Here is a 6,067-nt window from a genome sequence, read left to right as displayed (position 1 = left end):
GAACAAAGAGCTAATCCACTTATTTGCCAAAATTCAGGCAGATTACAGTGCATTCTGGGATGCAAAATCTTGCCAGTATCTAGCTGGGTTGAGTTTTCTCACTCATTTGGCATAATAAGGGTATCTAAACTAAGGATTTTTAGACAATGCTGAACTGAAAATTTTCTTTTTGCCTCCAGAGCCAGATGGGCACATGCTGCTACTCTTCCCAGCTGCTACTGAAATCTCCAAACTCATATTTTTGCCAGAGTATGTATAAAAGCCCATTAGTCTTCTATGCTGACCACTTGAAAACCAACTAAATGATATTAATGCATTCCAAATATTAATTTCTCATACAGACAATTACTTCTTTTTGCCAATATTTAAGATTCTTTGTGGTGACAAATTTGACAGAGGTTCAACCTTATGCCCCTGATGCCAAAATGAATGATTCAGGCAGCTCATCTAAGAATTAAGGTAAATAACTATCATTTATTAGTGTTACATATCTGTGTATCTTAAAAAGACACTGCATGCTGCAATTTTCAGGAGGCAGGGAAGAGTGTGCCCATGGACATGCAGTTGATGGGGTCCAGTATATTATAATTGTTTTCTGATAGAGTTTGCATTTAATATCAGCCAATAAATTGTGGTTTTCTTTCAATATGTGATCTAAAAGAAACTGATTCAGTTTGAAGGCACAGTAATCATTTCCTGAAGCTACTGTATCTGTATTTATCTCTTGTATTGTCTCTGGTTATTATGCACAAGCCTAGGATGAGACCTGACTAAACTCATTTTCATGAGGTGTAAAAATAATATATTTAGCTCAGTACACCACTGAAATCCTGGAATTGCTGACCCCACAAAGATTCTATTCATAATTCACAGTTGCAAGATAAATTTGCTTTAAAAAAAACAAAGTATTTGGCTTTTTTTTAAGAGTTTGATGGGTTTAAGGCTATGTCTTTTTCCATCAAAATCAAAAGTTCACTTGGAAACATATAAGACACTATATATTAACTTTATTGAATATCATGCTATGATCCATCCTGATGCTTATAATTGCCATAGGTAGAAAATACATCTGTGGTGAAGAAGTGGAAAATTGGAACGTTATGGAGTTTCTACCAGGCTCCCTTGTTGGTGAATCTAAACTAATCTTTAGTGAATTCCTGAGAAAGCATGAAGAGATTTCTTCTCCTAAAAAAAAATGCTGAGCAAGTGAAAATGGAGCCAGAACAGACACTGCTGCTTTGCTTTAAGGATTTAGATATGTTATTTTATTTGATTTCAGCAAAGACAAAGCTAAACAGTGATGGCAGCTGATTCTCCCTGGAGTATCTGGTAATCTGTATTAAGTAAACTTAATGCAGAATGTAAAACAAAAGTCTCTGAATGAAAAGTTGTAGCATACTTTTGGTCAAACTGAGTTATCTGGACAGATTCACAACACAAAATACTCTGGTTAAACTATGGCTAAGGTTACCTTCCTGTAACAGTAGTATAGTATATGCATAGGAGATATGATTTTAAATTTACCAGCCAAAAAAGCTGCAGCTAGTCAACTTTGCCAGGACAAAGTTCAGTGAGGTCTAATTGACCTAGGTGTTTACTGAGATTTTTCAGACAAATTTTTCGAGTGGCTTAATGGCCATGCTACTGACTTCTTTCAAACCTTCTTTGATCAAGCTATGCCACTGAGTCTCCTAGGTGGTTATTAATAATATATGAAATGAGTAAGGGCTTCAGAAGGACACAAACAGGATAAAGGCATCACATCACAGCAGATGGAAAGGAGGACAGAGAATTTCATCATGTCACCACAGCCCCTCTCCAAATGACCAGCCCCATGCAGGTTGGGTGATCCTCTCTGGTGTGTGACCACCACAGTCTAAAGAAGGTCAGACATCACAGAAGTATTGTGACCCTAATGGTTTACTAGCTCTACCCTATACAAAGGATAACTGGAGGCTTTAAAGACTGCAGTCAGCAAAACAAACTCTCCCTAATTAGAGTGCCAAGAGCTGGATACGTTTCCAATCCTGATTCCTCATGAAAATCTCTCATGGATTCACAAGGCTCTGTTGTGAACGTCTATGTCTCTACCACAAAATTGTTGGAGAGAGAACTGTTTCAGCATACTCATTCAAAGGCACGAGACCTATAATTTTACACCAAATTGGCTCTAATTGCCAGCAAAAGCATTGCCTGTGCTGAGGCATTCTCTAAGGGCTTGTCTTCACTGCACAGACACTCAGTCCCTCCCACTGTCCACAAAGTAAACCCTCTGACCTAGGGCTTTAAATATGGACTAATTTATCTGGCTACGATTACCTGCTGAGAAAACCATTGAGCACTAATGATCTGTCCTTTCCTCTTCCCAACACTGAAAGCCAGGCTGGGGAGCACGGGCCAGATTCCAGCTAGAATGGGTAGAATGAAAGAAGTGGAGGGAGGTGTCTACAAAGCCACAGGGAGAAATTAAGATAATGGAGAGAGGCACCAGAATACAAAGTGCTAGTAAAAGGGGAAACTGTTCTGAGGCACCAAAAGGTATATTTGCAGTTTTAAAATAACTTTTCTAACTGCAGGAGGGGAGGAACAGTCTGCTGGTCAGACCATAAGAAAACCTGGATTCAAGTAGCTGTTCTGTCACAGATTTATCTGAGGCACTCAGTTGGCTTTTTTATGCCTCAGAGGCACGAAATGTAGCTACATTGCTTTTTTTTCCCCCATCTGCAAAATCAGTAATGACAGTTCTTCACTACTTCACAGAATACACTAAAGACTTTAAATTGCTCTAACATTATGGTAATATAAGCTGTAGAAATGCCTAAGACAACGTGGTTTTTTACTTGCTAATAAACATAATTTATTTTAAGGAAGCTGTTTTTTCCTTTCCTATTCATAAGTTTCCAAAGAGAAGATATCTCAGTGTTCATTAATACCTGCAGAGGACAAGTGTTTGTCATCCACAGTTTGTTCTAAAGTGAAACTATAATAATATGAAATTTTTTTATTAATATAAGGAAATTACAGAAACTTCCTGTAAATATGGACACAGACACCTGAAATTCAGAATGTGGAAGTAAGAAATTGCTGATGACAGAAAACAATGCTCTTAATGGCAGCTTCTCAATGCTGCCTTCTTAACAGCAGCTATCAAGGATCATTGTCTTCAAGGATTTCTAGAATTAGTAAGAATGCACAAAGAGAAATGAGAATGATTTAACAAAGGCATTATTTGTGCTTCTAGTTTTCTTGTGCAAGCGCAGAAAGATCTCAATTCCAATAAAAAAGAAAACAGAGAATGAGTAAAGATTAATGGTATGTTTGCTTTGGGACAGTCTCTGGAATGTCAGAGAAATATGTGCCACGAAACAGTGGTGTGCCTGGGAATATTTCATAAGAAAAGGTTAAGCACAGTCAAGTTTTGGTGGGTTATTTTAATCTAAAAAATTATCATATGCCATCCAAGTCACACAAATCTTGTTTTCATGTTTCATTTTCTTAGTTGTTTGAAGATCCAGTACAAGTCAGGAAAGAATTACTGATGCTAGTTATTATACTCGAACCATTGTGAAGCATCGACCAGAAATGTGCATAAAATAATGTAAGAGGGATTTAGTTCTCTGAGAAAACATCTAGACATATGTGTCTATTTAATAAGCATTTATCAAGTATAAAACATTACTTTCTGGGGTGGAGTGTAAAATAATTGCTAATTGAATAATATATTAAAGTGTCTCCTAAACTGAGATCCATGCTTGGGCTTGCTGAGCATGCAGAGCAGAGAGAACAGAATTTCCTGTTCTGGTTCTGCTTGTAGCTAATGGTGTCAGCCAATTTCCAATGGAGTCAGTGGCTGTGTGTCATTTGACTTGAAAGAGACTTGGATCAGACCCTAGGAATCTAACTGTATGCAGTCCATCAACAGTCAGTTTTGCCCTTGTGGTGTTGGAAACTGGATTATGCCATTTAACTTTAAATAGCTCTTAAATAGTTTGACAGCCTCAGGTGAAAAAGAAACACATAAATGCAGAGACCAAAGTATGGAGTAGAAACCTACTCAGGATTTCTGCTTTCATTCTGCTACTTATTGCTTCTATCAGGCAGTTGGTGACCTGTCTTGCCCAGCTAAACCAGTCTTTAGCTTTGCATGACTATGAAAATGACAGTCCTTAAGGCAAGTTATGTAGAATAAGACATTAGTTAATGTTTCCTTCTTCTAGAGGAACTTATTCTCAAATCACCATCATTACATTTTTAAATGTCTACAAGAAGCAGGGGAATAAATGAAAAAAAAGTCTTTCAGTTTTCACTTGTTTTTCACCCCTTAAACTAAAATGAGACAAGGAAAAAGAAAAATCTAATGAAGTTTATTTCATTTATTAAAAAAGCCCCAAAGCCAACAAAAACCCCTCAACTGATTTCCAGTCAAAACTTAACTACTAGATAGCTGAAAGGGCCAGAGTCTTAACACAGCCATTTGTAAAAGAAATTATCTTCCTGATTCTGCATTTCTCATTCTGCACATCTTGACATTGAATCAGAGAGAAGATACATCTCCCCAGAAAGGCAGAGTCTGAAGAACAGATCAGTTACTGAGGTAACTGATGCTTCGTGCCCTGAAGAGAAGCTCTATGCTCCCTGGGGAGTACATTTCTTCAGTCAGATTTTGGTATAGGTAAGTTTACTTGGATCTAGCTTCAAGTTCATCCTGAAGCATTGCAAATGCTAGTTAGGAACACAAGGTTCTCCTCCTCAAGATACAAAAAAGCAAACTCCTGTGTGTATTCCCAGTTGAGATGGTTGGATCTTGTCCCTTCTCCCAGAATTACTGAAGAAAGATATTATAAACATCTTCTATAAATTTCCTTTCCCTTGGAGTCTTCTACTTCCATCTTCACAGACATCCCAGAAATACAGGATCAGACCTTTTTACTGGTAATTCTCTGATATTAGGAAAAAAACCTTTTACTGTGAGGGTGGTTAAGCACTGGAACAGGCTACCTGGAGTAGTGAAATCACCATCCCTGGAACTGTTCAGTAAACAAGTAGACGTGGCACTTCTTGAGATGGTTTAGTTGACATGGTGGTATTTGGTCAAAGGTTGGACTTGCTGATCTTGGAGGTCTTTTCCAACCTTAACAATTCCATGATCCTATATGCTATCAGATGTATTGAAATTCATCTGTGAAAATATAAGATATATTTACACCTAGTCTTAATCAACGTAGGGTCAAATCCATGCATGGTATTGAAATTCATCTGTGAAAATATAAAATATATTTACACCTAGTCTTAATCAATGTAGGGTCAAATCTATATATACTCTGAGTATGTTTATTAGCATAGAAGTTAAAATAAACAATTATTCCAACATATCCCAAATTATTTCAGCTTTACCATGCTACATGTTTTTTTAACAATCCATGGATTGCTATTGATCACGTAGACATTGACCTTTAAAGGCTGAGTTTATATGAGGTGAATTCTGAGAGTTACAACAAACCCAAGAAACTTGAAAAAAGGAAAAAAAATCCTTATCATGAGCATTTTCCTTTTCCATTTTCCCCTGCTTCATCCACTGGACTGCAGAGGAGATTACCCCCTTAACAGAAAGAAAAAGCATATGTCAACTTGCCTCACCTACAGAGCCTTCAGGCAAAATGCATCACTTTTTTTGGGACTGTCAAGGACTGAATAAATCAGAGATAAGTGGGTTAAAATGTCAGCACCCACTGGGACCAAAATAAACCTACCACATTGTTCATCCAAGTGAAATTCTATCTGCAGTACCACCAGCACTTCGTTCATTCATTTAGGAAGGCACCATAAAATTCTTAATGATTAATTTAAATTTTTTTTTTAAAACAAAAAAATACATCAAATTGTTGGGGCTTTTTTCCCCCTCCCGTTGTAATAAGCCTGTGGAAGTCATCTTGTGCAAAAGGTCAGATAAGCATGATGTGAAAGATGGTGCTAAAAGGCTTTCAAACTTTGTGTATTAATAGATATAACCCTTTCACCTCTGCTGCATCAGTCACTGCTAGGTTAAATATCATTTATCTTACTGGTT

Source organism: Acanthisitta chloris, unplaced genomic scaffold (assembly GCF_000695815.1).
Source record: "Acanthisitta chloris isolate BGI_N310 unplaced genomic scaffold, ASM69581v1 scaffold3164, whole genome shotgun sequence".
In the NCBI taxonomy this organism is placed as follows: domain Eukaryota; kingdom Metazoa; phylum Chordata; class Aves; order Passeriformes; family Acanthisittidae; genus Acanthisitta; species Acanthisitta chloris.
This window is presented reverse-complemented; position numbering follows the sequence as displayed.